The sequence below is a fragment of the Euprymna scolopes genome, chromosome 20 (assembly GCF_053919585.1).
Source record: "Euprymna scolopes isolate OS-2025 chromosome 20, ASM5391958v1, whole genome shotgun sequence".
Lineage (NCBI taxonomy): Eukaryota > Metazoa > Mollusca > Cephalopoda > Sepiida > Sepiolidae > Euprymna > Euprymna scolopes.
In genome coordinates, this window is record NC_136501.1 from 24,097,434 (window position 1) to 24,117,569 (window position 20,136).

General features: G+C 33.6%; 2 protein-coding genes and 1 pseudogene across 2 annotated transcripts in view; 1 reads left to right on the forward strand and 2 right to left on the reverse strand.

Moving 5' to 3' along the window:
- Positions 1–20,136, reverse strand: part of LOC145241367 (RYamide receptor-like) — a 735,032-nt gene that overhangs the window by 241,191 nt on the left and 473,705 nt on the right. The window lies entirely within an intron of this gene.
- Positions 1–20,136, forward strand: part of LOC145241691 (uncharacterized) — a 134,502-nt gene that overhangs the window by 67,587 nt on the left and 46,779 nt on the right. The window lies entirely within an intron of this gene.
- Positions 8,832–8,948, reverse strand: LOC145241721 (5S ribosomal RNA; annotated as a pseudogene).

Genomic DNA, 20,136 nt, shown 5'->3' on the forward strand with positions numbered 1-20,136 from the left:
AATTAGTGAGCGACGGTGGCTAAGTGGTTAACGACATGGAGTGAAAAGATGAGTGTACAAAGTTTGAATCTAGATTATTCCACAGAAACACCTTAATCATTGTTTTATTTTTACTAAAAAAATAACATTAAACAATTAACTCCTTGTAAGTAAAAATATACTGGAGCTGAGATCGAAACCAAAAGACAGTGAATCAAGTACGATAACAATTAGACGAGCTTGACACGATTTTAATACGTGTTTTCAAACCTACTAATTCTAAGAAACCACTCACGCATGCATATTCTTTAAACAGTTGACAGAAAAAAAAACCGATGACCCCCTCCCCACGTACCAATTTTTTTTAATTTAGAACTATTAGTCGCCCTTTTTCGGATTAAACCGATTACAATGTTTTTCACGTGTCTGAATACCCCATCTACTAAATATACACCTGTATATCAAAAATTCGTTGAGTATATGGCTTGAGAAATGTCTTAACACACATTCTCACTTATATATATATATATATATATATATATATATATATATATATATATATATATATATATATATATATTTGTAGTCATCGACATTGACTCCTGTTTCGTTGTATCATAACTCATCAGTGCCGCTAGACTAGTATCTCTCCCAATCCAAGGATTGAACCTAGAACCGTCGTTAACAGTCGGCAGTTCTCCCACTCGACCATGGAATCGGCGCACGTAAATAACTCGTCGGAATGTCTATTTAAATAGACATCCGCCACCACTTTTACAGTGCTCAAACCGCCTGTTTGTAAACAAACAAACAACGAGCTTCGCATTTGCAGCCAATTAAGTAGCGGGTGAGATTATTTACGACAGTGCTCTACCCAAAGAGGGGGGATTAAAATATATTTGTAGTCATCAACATATAGTCCTGCTTCGTTGTATCACAACTCATCAGTGCCGCTAGACTATATATTCTCATGTATATTTTACATACATTCTTATGTATATTTTAATCCAAAGGATTTAACTTTAATTCTTACATTTATATTTTGCTCTATTTTTATAAGTTGAGCTTTACGTTTTTGGTGAGATCGTCTTGAAAATATTATCCCATCATAATATTTATTAAGACAATAACTCATTAGATTTTATGATCTGTGATTTAAATTATTTATCTTGAAGCTTCTATTAGCTTCTCTATCTCTACCAAAGATGTTTTACAAGGAATATATACTTCTCTCTGATAAAAATATCCCCATACCATCTAAACAGTCATTTATTCACAAATTTGTATATCCTCATCACTGGAAGATGGAAGGCATACCATTTTGATTTAAATTCTAACTATAAAAGCAAAGCCAAAACACAAACTCCCCCCCCCAAAAAAAGACATAAGAAAGGAACTCCCAATTAATTCATACAAAGAACAAAAAAAATTAAAAGAACATTGACTAAATTTTACCCCCACGTAGAAGATTTTAAAAGAATGATGAGGAACATAGTTAGGGGGATTAAATTTACTTTCGGTAAAATAAAAATAAAATAAGTTTGCACAGAAAGTTACCAAAGACTCACGCCTATTTGTTCCCAAAAATAAAACTACAAATCACTACAAGATGGACTACCCCACCTATAAGAAGCTTATTTATAAAGAACTAACCTGGGTGCCGGCGGTGCCCGGGTGTTTGGAGGTGTGTGTTGAGCAGAAAAAAAAAACAGAAAAAGTGGTAGTAGGCTCGAATACGTATCTCGAAGGAGGAAAAGAATGCGAAAAAAACGTGAAGTTTTTGCTGTGGCGCCCATCGCGAAACCTGAAGTGGCGAAGATTTAAATTAAGGCTAGTCAATAAAAAAGAGGGGATGACTTTTGAAAATATCGGCGAAAAAGGCACCCCTTGTAGAAATATGCCGAGTTAATGGTGAAGGAATAAATATTTTTAGCACATTTTTGATATTTGTCGTCCGAAGGGTCGGGCTTCAAAACGATAATGATCTTATGAAGATCCGTCGCCTCTGTTGAAAGTTTTAGGCATACATAAATACATACATACGTACATACATACATACGTACATACATAGATTTAAACAGACAGGTGAGATTTATATTATAGATTAAGTAAATCTTATAAATCTGTTCAAAAAATTAATTAGATAGGATAAATATTGATGCTAAAAAACACTTAAACTAATGAACATACATAATTTCACCGAAATTGTTACTTCGGGAACGGAAAGATTTACTTTTAAGGATCAAACTTCCAGGTCAACTCTTCGATAAAATTGATTTGCTCATCAAGTTCTGGCTTAAGACTAGTAGGAAGAACATCTTAGATACTATAATGCCTATATAAAGGCAGAAGTTAAATTCCCCCTCTGCCAATGCTTCCAATCTGTCCTCAAATGGTTACTTCATCTCGTGGATAAACAATGCTTTAACTTTATAAGCTTCGATATTAGTAATTACAACCAGACTATCTCTCCAATACTTCTCAATAAGGCCCTAATTTTCGCTACCCCCCTCCAATATCACAGATTTGGAAACAAAACTGATTATCTCGTCAAGACGTTCCCTGATAAGTTTTGATAGAAAATATTGAACTATGTAGGATATCCCCCAACAATTTTGACATCATCATAGGTTCGGTTGACTCTGCATAAAGCACTGACTCAGTTGGCCTTTTTCTTATTTAAAGTATAGAATCCAAAATTTTTTAGGGGATCTTTATATGGAGTGTGCTCTTTTTATTGCAAAGGAGAGACCTAGGCAATATAAAAGCACCATAAAGAAATTACATGAGTTTCTTTTTAGAAACTATGGCCTTTAAATTGAAAGTGATCCCAATAAGAAACATCCAATTTCTGTGACATCTCCCTAAACTTAACGCCCGAAACGTACCCCTTATCTTAAACCCAACTTGTACCTATTATACATACATAAATAATCAAATCGTCCTAGATTCATTATCAATTCCATCGTGCCATCCGTCTCAAATAGGATCTCTATCAGCTGATAAAAATATTTGGCCAATTTACAACCTTTTATAATAATGCCTTAGGTAATTCATGATACACAGATAAGACAGAATATTAAAAAAACTGAAAAATTACAAGGGAAATTCTGTAATTATGTATAATATGACGCAAAAGAAAAATCGAGCAGAAATAATCCAAACCCAAATTAAATCAATAGAAAGATTAATTCATACAAAAGAGGAATAAGAATAAGAATAAATGAAGGCGAAAGATCCATCTGGTTCAACCCACCGTACAGCTCGAACGAAAAAATAAAATACATATGGAATTCTTTAAAATAGTTGCAAATTCGTTTAAATACTCACATCACAATATTAAGTAAAAACTTGATAAAGATATCTTACTCTACCATGCCGAACCTAGCACAAACAATAACCTCAAATAATTGTAAGATAAAAAAAGCCTAAGCTCCTCCCCCACTTATACCACCTATACAAAACTGTAATTGCCAAATCTAACAACTTTGCCATTTAAGAAATGATTGCACATACAAAAATGTTCTTTATTCCTGTACAGTTACTGAAGTACCAAAAAAAAAACAACAGGTGTAATTGATAGAATCCCCAACAAAATTATTATATCCAAACCACAGAAGCTATCACATTAGTGCATTTTAATAACCACCGCGACAATGTCCCCATAAATAGCATACAACCTAACACCCAAGTTATACATAAAAATACTCTTGAAAATATCACAGATCAGAATATCACAAACATATCTCCTATTCATTTTACTAATTTAAATGATGAAACTATTATAAACACCACCCTTAAAACCCATACATTTATCAGTGCCACGGCATATCTAATAAAACTTAGAATCTCCGACCATATAAATTTCTTAAAAAATGAAAATACACATAGCAATAAAGGCACTTCCCTAAAAACTTTAATAAAAAATCTTTCCCGTGAGAAAATTCCATATTCGTTACAATAAGGTGTGCTGAAAAAAAACTAACTCTTGCACATCCAGGAACTAAACTCTGTAATCTATGTATATTAGAAGATATAAAAATAATTACTTGTCCTAAAAGCTACAATAAATGCTAAAAATGAACTGATTTCATTGTGAAAACAGAAAAAATAAAATATAGCCGTTTCGAAATAACTTACCCCCCCTCACTTAAATCCATAATAATAATAATAATAATAATAATAATAATAATAATAATAATAATAATAATAATATATAGGTATCTAGATACACATCTATGTATAAATAATTCATATATAGATGTGTACATATATATATATGTATATATATATTGTGTTAACATACCTCCCCTCATTTAAATCCATAATAATAATAATATATAGGTATCTGGATACACATCTATGTATAAATAAATAATATATATATATATATATATATATTGTGTTAACATACTCAAATTGAATGAATTCTCGCGAATCATATCCCATTCCACATATAACACTAATCTCCTTTAGACATGTTTATCTTTAACCCTATATCAATATTAAATTCCCCCCAAAATCTATGATAAATTCGTTAAGCCTGGATATATAATTAATAATATGTTGTTCGCGTGGACAATCTGATTTTCTTGTGCAGTTGCAGTTTTTGTGTTACTGTTATTATTGTAATTATTGTTGTTGTTATTAAGTATTTTACTATTATGTTTTTTAATTATTATTTCTAGGTTATCACTGCAACTGTAGCTGAGTTTTATAATGCTTTTATAAAAACATTTTATGTAATGTTATATGCGGAAAGTGGTGTTTCCCAGTTTATCTTTAATCAGTATATTAAATAACAGAAAACTGCAAAAATAAATCAGATTGTACACGCGAACAACATATTATTAATTATATATCCAGGCTTAACGAACAACAATGCCTACAGACTGAAGTTGTATACAAACCCACTATCGCCCCAATAAAAAAAAACTAAATGATAAAAAACAATACAGCATCAGACTTGTTGGAACCTCTTTTAAAGACCATTTTAGAGTTCATAAATGCTCCTTCAATAACAACAAAACCTCATTAACTATCCACTGCTTAAGCCGAATTTAAAATAAATTCACACCTACCATTAAATGGGAAATTGTCAAAAACAAAATCTAATACCTGTAAATCTTTATATTCCCCCTGCTTTTTTGTCTACATGATTTTTTATTACAAACTTAAAAGATAGAGCTAAATTATTAAATATTAGAAGTGAAAGGTCAATTGTTTGTATACATTACTAATCCTACCTTCTAAACAACTTCACATCCTACTGAAGTTCATATTATACACCCCAACCTAATATGTACACACTCATAACACAATTAAAACTATCAACTATTACATTATCCACTGAAACTTACAACCTTTGCAACCATTGACCACTGCATAGTTAATTACTCATATTTTTTATACAGCACCATATTCAACTACACATATTGTCGAACGCCTTTATCTAATTACTTGAGTTACTACTCATGAAACTAAACACTATTTTACTTTATTACTTTTCAAGCAAATTACCTTCTTTTTTAATTTTTAATTTTTAATTGTCTATTTTACTCCCTTGGAGATTATCTCATCTTTCTAATACCTTTAATTACTACACTTTTTATTAACTGAAAAATTCTTAATTACGGTCAACTGTCAAACTTCCTATCTTCTCATATATATATGCGCAATATTCTCCACTAATAACTCCAAAAATTTAACAATAAAATGATTAAACCTATTGAGTTAAAACTTTAAATGTCCAAAACTACTACAAAATCCTACTTTCTTAGGAATTCCACAAAATTCATCCCCTAATCTAGTTTTACACTTCCCTGTAATCTAACACCCCTATTCCCAATCATTTTCACATCCCCTTAATTCTAGTCAAACTCAACACCGTCTTATAGCGTCTCCTTTACTAATATTTTTCTAAACAACCCATTTATTCTTATTTTATTTATTTTTTAATTATTCCCCCCCCCCTAAACTCAACTTCAATTCTAAAATCCATAATTGAGTTCCTTCCCCAAAATATTTTTATATAAGCTATATTGGGGTATCTGTTTACCCAATGAACTGGACGCATCTTAGCTTTTTCTGTATACCCCCACTACCGTCGCCGTGGGCGATTGCTGATTTTTTAACCCCGTTTCGGCTTTGCGACATGCGTATGTCATTATTCAGAATCCAACAAACTTTTTGACACGCTCTATTATCCATCTCCCTTCCTACTTTTCCTTTCTTCTCCCCTCTTTCTTGCCTTATCTTATCTTAATAAATTTTTATTTAGTTTATTTATTTATTTTATTTTTTATTTTTTTTCTTTCTTTATTACCTTTCCCACTATTTTCTTTCCACTTTTTATTTCTACCTTTTCTTTCCCTTACTTCCTTTTTCTTGGTTTTTAATATCCATATGTAATCACAAAAAAATCACAAAAAACATATCTTTCCTTATTATTTTTATTTTAAATCATCTGACGATATGGACGGATAATTTTATCTTGTCAATTGAAACAATTTATAATGAATTAAGTTAATACATTTGAGGTCGTAATAATAAAACACACACATACACAAACACACACATATCGCTCTCTCTCTCTATGTATATATATATATATAGATACATATTATATATATAGTGGGTAGCAAAAGTATTTGGTACGTTTTTTTCTTATCGTATTTCTAAAAAAAATATCCAGTTAATTTGAATGAAATTTACATTCAATCTTTGAACACATATTATTTATCTAAAAATAAAACGGAAATGTAGATTTGGTTGACAAATATTTATTAACGAAAAATCAAATTACTCATAGGTAAATGTATTTAACACATTTACTAATAGTTGTACATCCCCTGTTCTTTCTTACAACCTCCAAACGCTTTCCATAACTGCTTACTAGTTTCTTACAAGCACTTATTTGTAGTTTCAGCCATTCTTCTTTGCAAACTTTTTTCAATTCCTTGATAATCTTTGGATCTCTTGCATGCACCCTTAAATTTAAAGTTTTCCACAAATCTTTGATGGGATTTAGGTCGGGTGACTGGCTAAGCCACTGTAAAACCCTTATCCTATTATCCTTAAACTATGTCATAGTTATTTTAGCCTTGTGCTTAAGATCATTGTCTTGCTGGAAGTGAAGTGACGGTCCAATCTTAATTCTGCGGCACTCTTCAACAGATGTCTTAACAAAATCTTTGTGTATTTTTCTGCATACATTTTTCCTTCTATTATTTCCATTCCCCCAACTCCATTTTCCAAATCATAACTCTTTTACCTCCAAATTTTACAGTTGGATAGTATTAGATGGTTCAAACACTGTACCCCTTTTCCTCTATACACAAGTGCAATTTTTTTCTCATCTGACAAAATAACTTTGTTCCAGAAGTCATCCGATTCACATTAATATTTATAAACAAATTTAAACGATCTTTCAAATGTATGTCATTCGTGATCGTCATTGCGCTTTTACGCTATTTGTTTCGATTTATTGTAATTGTATAGGTTATAATAATCAAATGATAATAATCATAAGAATAAGATTAACAGGCGTAACGGATGCAGGGGCTACTATGACCATTGTCAGTTTAAAATCACTTACTGGTGTAAAATTATTCCGCTTTCAAGACCAGACAGTTTAATTTCGCTAGATATTTATAGTCTAGTTCCATCAAAAGTATTATTTAACTCCCCCCTCCTCAAAAAAAAAATAATAAAGCATAACAGATTCAAACAATTGAGAAATATTGTAATCTATTAAAAGAAATAAAATAAAAATCTATTATATTTCCTAAATAAAATATTTGTATAATACTCAAACATTGTATTCTAACAATGGAGTCTTTCTCGGTGATCTAGAATACATGCCTTTACCATTCAATGATCTTTTGATTGTGTCCTTGCTTACTTCAATATCTGCTTCCTACAAATCCTTCTGAATTTCTAAACTAGTCAGAAACAGTTCTTTTTGTTCACGTTACGAGTAATGTAACGAGCGGTAACGTTATTTAATTTACATCACCGACCATTTCAGTTGTTTTCTACTTTCTCATGTCAACCCTAACTGTACTCACTACCAAATGTAGTTCTGCAGTACCCCTTTCCATCTTTCTGTCTTGCTATGATTTCCTTGCGACAATTCCTTTGTTATAACCATTTTAAGAAGTAATGAAAGAAGCAATCTGCGCAGTGTCTGAGAGCTGTTATTAACTGACCTATAAGGAGCCGGAACCCTGAAGTGCCTTCTGATTGGTTGAAATACTGTAGCAAGATTAATTGGTTGCTTAAGAACGACATTTCTAATTGGTTGAAATATGGTAGCAAGATGAAATGACAGCTACAGAATGAAATTTCTAATTGGTTAAAATATTGTATTCAGATGAAATGACTGCTTAAGAATGAAATTTGACAGTGTTAAATACTTTTGCATATGAGTAATTTAAAATATTTGTTAATAAATATTTATCAACTAAGTATATCTTCATATCCGTTTTATTTTTTGATAGATAATATGTGTTCAAAGATTGAATGTAAATTTCATTCAAATTAACTCGTGAGAAATACAAAAAACAATGTGTCAAATACTTTTGCTATCCACTGTATATATATATATATATATATATATATATATATATATATATATATATATATATATATATATATATACATATATGCATTAAGACTTCCTTCAGACTTGACAGACTATGGATACTCACTATAAGGGTGCCTGCGCGTGTAATTTTTGTGGCAAGAGTTGCGCAATCTCCAACCACACCTCCCATTAGTCGACATTATTAAATACCAGTGGCAAGTGGAAGTTCAGGAGGACTGGAAACAATGCCGAGATAAGCGGAAAGCACATACAGCACCTGGAATTCCCACATGGTCGCCCATTTGGTACTAGCCAGGTTCAATGTTGCTTAACTTCGGTGATCTGACGAGAACCGGTGTGTGAACGTGATTATGTCGTATACATACATACATACATACATACATACATACATATAATTCCCTACTTGAATATCGCTCTTTACTTATTCGATTTAGTGTGCTACCCAAGTATAAAAGTTAGCGACAACCGCTATCTTTGACCCATAGATATAAACTGATGGCTCATATTATGGCATGTCTGGCGTAGGCTGATACATGTTTTTTCAGATTGATAGTCAAGCCCAATGTGCTGCAGGCAACCGCAAAGTTGTCCACAAGATGCTGCATATCAGCCACTGTATGAGCCAATAGGTCACAGTCATCCGCATAGAGCAAGTCACGAATCGTGTTGGTGAGTACCTTTGTACTTGCATTGAAGCACCTAATGTTGAGCAACCTCCCAGTAGTTCGGTAGCGAATATAGACACCATCAGATCAACCCCGAATGACATCCGAAAGACCATGGTGAAATACAAAACAAAAAATATGGATGCTGGAATGTCTCCCTGCTTAACACCATTTTCTACTGTAATAGGATCACCCAGTTTAACGTTGATTACAGCCTTCATATCATCGTGGAAGAGCTTTAAGATGGTTACAAACTTGTCAGGACAGCCAAGCCTTTTCAGAATCTCCCATAAAGCATCCATGTTGACTGTATCAAAGGCCTTGGTTACATCGATGAACACCTGATACAGACCCTTTCTGTTTTATACATTTCTCCTGTAGTTGCCTGGCTGTAAAAATCATATCCACTGTCACTCGAAATCTTCTGAAACCACATTGCAATTCAAGCAAAACATCGTCAGAAATGTGTTCCAGCATTCTGTCTAGCATGATCCTACAGAGCACCTTACCGACTACTGACAGCAAAGAGATGCCCCGATAGTTTCAACATTCATCTCTGGCACCCTTTCCCTTGTATAGCACAACCATCAACGCATCCCGCCAATCCTGCGGAACACACTCATACCGCCAAGCAGTCTGCAACGAGTCCGCCAAGCGTTGCATCATATTGGGCCCAGAATATTTAAAGATCTCTGCATGCAACCGATTCATGTCAGGAGATTTTCCATTGTTCAGCTTATGGACAGCTGCGTCAACCTCCTGAAGAGAGAAAACCTCTACCAAGATATCCTTGATCGGATTGCAAGGAATCGACCTAACAAACACCTGATCTACGTCAGAAGACCTGTTCAGGAGGTCATCGAAATGATCCCTCCATCTATGCAGAATGTCGGTAGGATCTTGAAGAAGATCCCCACCATCCCTCGAGCGCAAAGGAGTGATAGGTGATCTGGATGGTGCGTAAACCGCACGCAGTAGGCTGTATAAGACCTTGGTGTTGTTCGAATCCGAGGCAAGCTGTATTTCCTCAGTTTTCTGCCTCCATCATTCATCCTGCATGTTTCGCAACCTCCCCAGCACCTCAATCTTGATTGCCTTAAAATTATCAAGGTCTGGTGTGGACGTGTGTTAAAAGTACACAAATGTCTTAGCGCCTTACTGTGTTTCTCCCAAACAAATCAACCCCACGTGCACGTCATGACCACTGCCACGCAGATGGGGCACTGATGAACGGCGAGTGCCCTGTGCCGTATTACTGGACCTTCACTGCCTTGTGGGCCAAGGTTATTTAACCAAATGCTAAGGGTAGGTATCCCTGACAGAAACCTCCAGGGGAGCTTAGGTCCTGTAAGCTGCGGCATGCATGACCCACCGACGTGTGGAGTATGCTTTGGTGCCCAGCATGGATCAAGTGGCATGGTGGGTGGAGAGGGCTCCCGTAAGCCGTAGTGAAGGCAGCCTCTCTAGGAGAAGGAAAACTTTGATATAAAATCTGCTGTGACTGCTGCTTTCAATGATGTTGATTTGTTCTTCTTTTTGGTTCAATGTGGCAGTTGTTTAGAGAGTGGGATTGTCTCGGTGCAAAGTCTTTCCTCACTATAAAAAGCCTCAAGCACAGGCATTGCTTGCTATAAATTACATACACATTTTACCATCGGTGTATATCTCGATAGCAAAAAGTCTGGCTGTAGCTTAAAACGGCAAAACATTCAATAAAGTTGGCAAATATAGTTATGAATGTAAATAGCAATAAGGGAACTGGAACCTCCAGGGCTTGGCCCGGTAGGTGTCTCAGGGCTCCACAGCCTGGACCCGATCGTCATCATACTACTGCGAGGAAATGTATGACAATGACCATCGGCTGTTGGAATGTGCGGACGCTGCTTGACGTAGATCTGCTCTTGTATCTAAGGAACTTCAACGTTATGACATGGACATAGTTGTGCTATCTGAAACTAGGCTAGCTGATGAGGGACAGTTTTCTGAGTTGGTTGGGGCCTACACCATTTTCTGGAGTGGTAGAGCAGATGGATATACATATGCATACATACATACATTTTCTGGAATGGTAGAGCAGATGCATGTATACATACATACATACATACATACATGCATACATACATGCATACATACATACATACATACATACATACATACATACATATAATTCCCTATTTGAATATCGCTATTTACTTTATCGATTTTCAAAATAATTAATTTTTGTCTGACAATAAAAATTAAGGTTCCGTGAGTATCACGAATACTTTCGATTCTTCGTCAAATCATCTAAAGATTCTCTGAATATTTTGCTTCAATGGTGCTCATGATTTTAAAATAAATATTCAATTGATAATCAGTTACGATTGGAATTAAAAAAACACACACCGACACGAAAATAGTCATAGAATTTTATTAATATAAAAATGCAATGGAAATGAAAACAACCTCAAGCTATACATGGTGATCACTAAATATTTAATTAATCGATTTAAATCCGTCGAATATGTTTATTAGGGAGTTGATATTGAAGAAATGTTTTTTTAAAATCACGGTTAATTTGATATGACAAATAGAACTGCTCTGTGTAAAAAAAAAAGCGTTGAAGAAATATCAGATTTCAACTCTTCTTAATCTTTTGGTTGTCACCCATATAGAATTGATATAACCTTTTGATTAAGTTGTTTTTTGTTTCGGCATATCAGCCACTTTTTGATTATTCAATGCCAAATCGAGTAATTTGTGAAAAAAGTTTTTATGTTTCAAATTTTTTACAACTTCAAATATTTATTCATGGTATTTGGTTTGGTGGTTTTGTAGAGGCAAATTGCTGTTTTTGTTTTTGGTTTTGCAGAACAAAATCTCGTTTTAGAAAAGGACAATAAGATTAAAGTTTGGTGCTTTTTAGATCAGGAAGCTAGTATCTTCAGACAGCCTGCTCTGGTAGCATGAGTTGTAATATTTTAAACTAATCGTACATAAAATAACATTTACGGAAATTTATCACCCTAAGACGAATTAACACTTAAATGTTTTTTGTTTACTAATAAATCACAACTTATCAAGCTCAAGAGGCCACTCGAGGATAAGAGTTAAAGAGTGTACAGTGGCCAAAATGACAATATAGTAATTGTTAGAAGTGTATATTCGGCATATTGGATTACTTACGGGGAACGGCTCATCAAGAACTTGTTTACGTTGGACTTGAAGAGGGCCATATTGTATTGTATTGTAGTCAGCTCGAGCAAGTAAACGGAAGAGAGTTCCACAGGTTTGCAGTTCTAAGAAAGAAGCTTTGTTTATGGAATCTACGTTTAGGTTTAGGCACAGATAAAAAGTGGGGGAAATTATTGATAGTGTTTTCAGCCAAACGAGTGTTTCTCGTGAATGTTTGGCGAGGGGGGCATAGATTGGAGCTCAGACGAGCACTTGCTATGAAAATAACGATAAAACAGAGACAGGCTCGCAACATCTTTTCTGTGAGAAAGAGGTAGCAGGGAAGAGAAAAGGACATCTCCCAATAGGCTACGAAGTCTATTTTGAACTCTGTGAAGGCAGGATAAGGTTTCCTAGTAGCTCATGCCAGGAGTGACAGATGTATTTTGATTATAAGAAATAGGGTTGCATTTATCTTTAAATATCGTTATGAAAAAAATAATTTTTCTTCAAAGAAAGTCAAATGATAAAAGATTTTTTTATCAAAAAATGTTTACTTACCTTTAAAAATATTAAGAAAGCTTTCGGCCCAATAGGAAGTTTTTAAAGCGATTTCTTTTTATTAATCTTTTGTTTTCCTTGCATATGTAAAAAATTCTTTTTGATTAATAGTCCGTCGGGATATTAAGACAATTAATGTATTAATATTGCGCCAGAAAACACGTCATTGTGTCACAGTGTTTTCTGTTGTGCAACAATTTGTATATTTATTCTGTTGATATTATTCATACTATATATAATCTACGTCGGATCTTTCAGCTAATATAATACATTACACACAATAGACAAATGTTAAAACCAATACATGAAAAATAGCTCCTACTTTCTTTCAAGCGTTTTGTCCCAACAATCATTGAGTGCATTATAAGCCACCAGCCACCACGGCTGCGCTTCCACCGACTTGTGCCCGCAATAAGATATCATTTCAAAGTCTCGCGATGGAATTATGAGCACAAAAACAAAATCAACGACGATATACAAAACTAAAGTATTTCGACGAACCGATCGACATGAGAGATTAAACAATGAGAAAAGGTGGATCAGTTGTTTAGTCGCGTCCAATCAATCTGCGCGCTTATCGATATGAACATACTATTTTCGATGCAAGATTGAAAGACAAATAAAATTGTTATTTTAAATTTAAGCTTGATAGACAACAAAAAATATTATCTTCAACTTACACGTGGAAAAAGAAAAAAAAGAAGAAGAAAGAAACGTAGCGCTATTCATTAGGCGGGTTGAACCAGTTTCTTTTATGCATAAGCCTGATGAATCCTAGCGTGGATGAAACGCGGAATATTCTGTGTAGCTTAATTGCCATATATATATATTTATAATTACTTTTTTTACACAGTGGTCACCACTTATCAAGGCCCGGAAGCCACTCAGGGATAAGGGTTATTGCAAGTACATTACGTTAGTGTGGAGATTTGATGAAGTGTTTACTTAAGGGGGCGGCATTACTATATATACAGGGTGACCCCCCAAAAAACAAAACCTAAATAGAAGCCATCTTGAACATATGCTGTAGAACGGAGAAAAAAGGCCAAAGGCCCTAGTGTTTTGATGTAATGTTTTGAATATAATAAACTAGTTATGACCAAAGTTTCATTTCATTCGGACAAAACACTAAGAAACGGGGCCTAATTAGAGCCGGGGTCCGTTTTTTGGGGGTCACCCCATATATATATATATATATATATATATATATATATATATATATATATATATATATATAAAAGACAAATTATGAATTTCGCGGTTCCAGTGATTCACAAGGTAAAAATCATGAGGGCAGAAAAAGGAAACATAAGATGGAAAAGGACATGTACGAAATGAATGTTCCTTTTCCGAGCACAATTGAACCGTAATATATGACGTTTATACGTTGAACTTAAATTCAATCATTTAAATTTTAAATTCTTTTGAGGGAGCTGGGTAAATTAATTTTCTTTTCAACAGGGATCTTAAATATATATACACGTTTTATTTTTTTTTATTACTGTTTTATCTGTTTAGTTACACGTGTTTCGGTTGCCGGACCATACCTACGATCCAGCAGCCTCATCAGTCGGTACAGAAATGGCTATTATTATTTGGAAGAACGATTTTAGAGGAAATACGAGAAGAAAAAAAGGGGCGGGAGAAAGAGATAATAAGGGGGAGGAGCGAAGATCAACAATAGTTAAGTTTTAAAGTTTAAAATACATTAGATTGTAGTGTGTGTTGGAAGGGTTAGGGAGGGGATGGGGATAGAGGGATATAAAATGGAGGGGTAAGGTGAGGAGAGGTAGGAATACAATTTGGGGTTTTAAGATTTGGCTGTTTTTATTTGTTTAGCTAGACACTGAACTATATGAAATAGATGATATATATATATATATATATATATATATATATATATATATGTGTGTGTGTGTGTGTGTGTTTTATTTTTTTATTACGGTTTTATCTGTTTGGTTACATATGTTTATGATGTTGGACCATGTTTACGATCAAACAGCCTCGTCAGACCTTAGAGAAGTGGTTGTTAGCATTAGGAAGGTGTGTGTTAGAAGAAATACGAAAAATGGGGGGTGAGGTAGGGGATAATAAGAGGGGAGGGAGACGGGTATTGACAATAATTCAGTTATGAGGGTTAAGATACATTAGATTGTATTGTGTGTGCGGGGGTAGCAGATTCAGGTAGGCGTGGGTGGACATATATGGATATAGGGAGGGGATGTGGAGAGAGGATGGCAAAGAAAAGAAAAAAGGGGAGGGGTTAAGGTGAGGAGAGGGAGTAAGTTTCAATTTCTAGGTTTTAAATTTTAACTGCCTTCTGCTTATTCAGTAAGGTATATTAAGTAGATGAGAGAGAGAGAGTGAGAGTGAGCGGGAAAGAGATGGAGAGCAAGAGGGAAAGAGAGGGAAAGAGAGAGGGAAAGGGTTAGTGTAGATGTCATGTTTTTGACAGGTACAGGGTCCATTTAAAATTTTCGTAGTCGGTATAGGTTGGCTTGTCCATTTCAGTTTATAATGGGTTGTTTTTTTAATACATACGTTAACGTACGCGCAAATACGCATGCATACATATACATGTATATGTATTTTTCTACACAACCACATACAGACACATATGCACACACACATATATATAAACAATGCATATGCAGACATACATGGATCCATATGCAGACATACACACACATACACACAAACCTTATACACACATATACACTCACAAATATATATAGACATATATACACACACATATATATACACCTACCTATATACATATATGTGGAGATATAGATATCAGTAAGAAGCAGATGTACATACATACATGCATACATACATACATGCATACATACACATACACACCTATCTACCCCTATACACGTATATACAATAACATAAATATAGATATTAATAAAAATATAAATATACAGACATATATAGACTTATACATAAATACATATACACACACATATATATACACACATGCATACACAGACATATATTTATATATATGTATATCTTTATACTAAGTAAACAAGGTAAAGTTAGAATAAGTAAATAATAATAAATAAATAAGTAAATACATGGGTGTAGTTAATAATGCGAGGTTAGATAGACGCATCGTTAAGTTCACATATATACGGGGTGGGCCCCTAACACGGTGCTTTAAGCATATATATATATATATATATATATATATATATATATATATATATACAGACATGTATACATTTATACCAAGTAAATAAAGTAAAGTAAGGATAAATAAATAATAAATAAATAAGTAAATACATGGGTGCAGTTAATAATGCCAGGTTATGTAGACGCATCGTTATTTCACATATTTATGGGGTGGGTCCCTTACTTGGTGCTTTGGGTAGTGGTTATGTTTAACTTTATTTTTAGTGTTAAATGCATCGCTAATACAGGCACACACACATATAAACACATATATGCATATAAACTAAGATACAGCTGTATCCGTATACATACGTTCAGCCATGCATACACGTAAATATACACACATACATAGACATTAACAGCCAGACGTATGCAAACACATACATGTCCACATAGATATACGAATACCCACTCATGCATATAAACACGAACCATGAGCACATATATTCATACACGCGCACATAGAAACATATACATAACTACGCATAAGGGTATATATATATATATATATACCCAGTTATACATATACTAATGAAGATACATGTACGAATCCTCAGTGAGATGTAGATGTATATACACATATACACATACGTGCATACACACATGCACCCATATACACGTATATAGAATCATACAAATATATATATTCATAAAAATATAAATATACATACATACATAGAAATATATATATATATGCACATACACATACGCATGAAGATACATACACGCATTCAGACAAGTAAGTAGGTGCGTCAGAGATAATAGTATTTCTGGTATATCCATAAAAGCATATATATATATATATATATACATACAGATATCCATACAAATTGCAACATATGTACACCCATATAAATGTGGGGAGCTTTAGTAATAATTAGTAAGTGGGTGGGGGTAGTAGGATTCATGGGTAGACTAATGTGTAGATGGGTAAGGTATAGGGTATGGGGAGAGTTGAGTAAGGGGATTTGGTTTTGTTGATGTTACAGTAATTGGGTGTATGCGGTAAATGGATGTATTGTGTTTATTATTCAGCGGGTCCAAAAAGGATGTTGTCTGAGGAATGTTTCAGAAAGGGTGTATAATTGCTAAGGAGGTAGGATTTGTAATGCCGGCAGTTTATGGTGGTTTTACGTTTTCGATTTAGTAATTTGTGTCTATCTTTAAAACTGAATATAAAAAAGTTTTTCGTTCAGGCAGAGGATGCATGGGGAGTTTAACGATTTACATACGTAAGATTTTTGAAGGATTTCCCACGTAATGATTGGTGTAAGGTTATTTCCGATTAGATCTAGATATTGAGAGGTCAGTAAGGTTTTGTTAGGGTGGTTGGGGTTTGTGTAGGAACATTTATGTACTCTTAACCCATCTTTACAGGAGGTGCCTGCCAGCCCAATATAGTATTTTTTGTCGTTTGTGTTTTCTTCAGGTGCAATTGTGGCTTTATAGACTACTTCTGTTTGTAGGCATTGTTGATTAAGTGGGCATTGAGATCTGTTGGTGCATTTACAATTATCTCTGCTAGTGTTATTTGTGTTGTCATCTTTGTGATGTATTTTCCTATTTACTTTCTTGATTATTTGTTTTAAGTTATCAGTACAGCTATAGCTATGCTTAATTGTGTTTTTATTAAATATTTTGTGTAGCATGTGATTGGGTGGAAAATGGTTGTTCATTAATTGAAAGAATTTTTCCCTAGTTTCGTTTTAAACATTATATCGAAGAGGGGAGTGAACCAAATTATTTTTCTGGCCCTATTTTTCTTGTTTGGGGTATTAGATGGATTAGGTTCAATGTAATTAAAGATGGTGTTTAGGTGACCACATTCTTTAAGGGCATTTTCATAAAATGTTTTATGCTTGTTGAATATTTCAAGTTTAGAGGAATTTGTACTAAGTCTTTTTTCGATAGATGTAGGGACATGTTTAATTATATATTTTGGGTGGTTCGATAGTGGGTGTATATAGAGTGGGTAAGTATTGCCTTTAGTATAAGGTTCATATGAGTTATTTGAGAGGTTGAGAGTTATATCGAGAAAATTAAGTTTTTACGTTAGATTTAATGTTCAGTTTTAGACCTATTCTGTTCATTTCTTTAGTTAAGTTTTTTTTTCAATTTTTCGCATTTGGGATCCATTTGAATTTTCAACTACGATAATGCTATCGTCTCTATATAGTCCTATGTTTTTGTTATCTATAGTTTGTGTGAGATTATATAGAAGGAAGAGACCAACTAGGTCGGTTGCTTCTGCTGAATCCAGAGATCTCATTGAGAGGTCAAATGATCCGGGTTGGTTCTTCTTAGTCCATTGGGTATTTTGGCTGATTATTACTGTTTTCCTAGATTTTTTGATAATCTCCATTTCGGATGGCTGTAGGTCAGAGAGTAGTGAGGCAAAATCTAAGGCCTTGTCAGTACACCCTACTACTACGTTCGGTGTTCTTCAAAGGTGATATAAAAGATGGTAAGTTTGAAGCTAACAATTTAAATCATCTCATTCTGACTCAAAATTTATTGGTATATGAACGGTTTCCGAATTATCAATTATATAAACCCAATAAAATTCGAAATACTATAAATAATATATATATATATATATATATATATATATATATATATAAATGTTATCTGTTTTTGTTTTTCCGATACGTCTTGAAATGAATTCAATTAGTTACGAAAATGCATCTCGCTAGATTCAGCCATTCTTATGAATCGTAAACGACGAAACACGTGCAGTGGATAATTATATTTAAAAAATTATATATATATATATATATATATATATATATATATATCAGAGTGTGTACGTGCCAAATATGTTGAGAGGAATTTAATAAAGTGTTCGATTTCAAACACAATCGAAGAATGCTAATAAATGGCAATGATTTGAATGAATTGTACGCCCTTTACTACGCGGCAAAATATGAATATATATCAATAAAACTATAGTACGCTAATGAAATATGATAAAGTAGTTTTAGATAAATATTTTGCAAACACACACACACACACACACACACACACACACACACACACACACACACACACACACACATATATATATATATATATATATATATATATGCGTGCGTTAATTAATCTTTTCTAGCCTGTATGCATTCATCCAGCGGCTGTTCGCTGCTTTAAATCTCACACGTACACTTCCTCCTCTATTTACACGTGTTTGTTTAACTGCATAACTACATACAGACGAACGAGCCACTGCTGAACACCGAACGTGACATTGTTTTGCTCTGTAGGTATGAAAACAATTATCGATTAGTATTAATAAATAAATGGCAGCGTTTACATGTTTGAAGAGGTGATAAAACAGCCTCACGCAGTGAAACTGTGTTAACATCCGATATTGACTTCTGGTAAAGACAGGTGCTCCCATATGTTGTAAGTTAAAAAGAAAAAAGAAAACGCAGTAATCATATTTCATATTTCTCATGTGTTTATGTTTGTATGTTTGTACATGGCTATGTATTTTTATAAATTAATGACAAAAACAACTTCAGAGATGCCAAATCTGTAGAAAGTGGGAATAGGGCACACACACACACACACACACACACACACACACACACACATACATATATATATATATATATATATATATATATAAAATAAAAATTACAATTAAATGTACCAAAATGATCCAAGATGATAAAATTAAAGTATATTATAAATATTAAAGAATTAATATTTATAAAATTATCTCAGCCAGATGTAAAAGCTCGATAAAACCAAATAGGAAATAGAGCTTATAATATGAGAAAGCAGTTAATAAAATATGTTAAACAACACTTTGAAATGAGTTAAAAACATATTTAATCTGAAAAGGAAACACTAGATAAATGGATAGTCCTTAATCCGCGGAGTTTCGAAGATATACTTTCCTTCTCATCAGAGGGTAGGAATTAGTAAAATGCGGGATCGGATTTTACATGCAGAAGTATTTGATGAAACAACAAGTAAGTCAAAGAT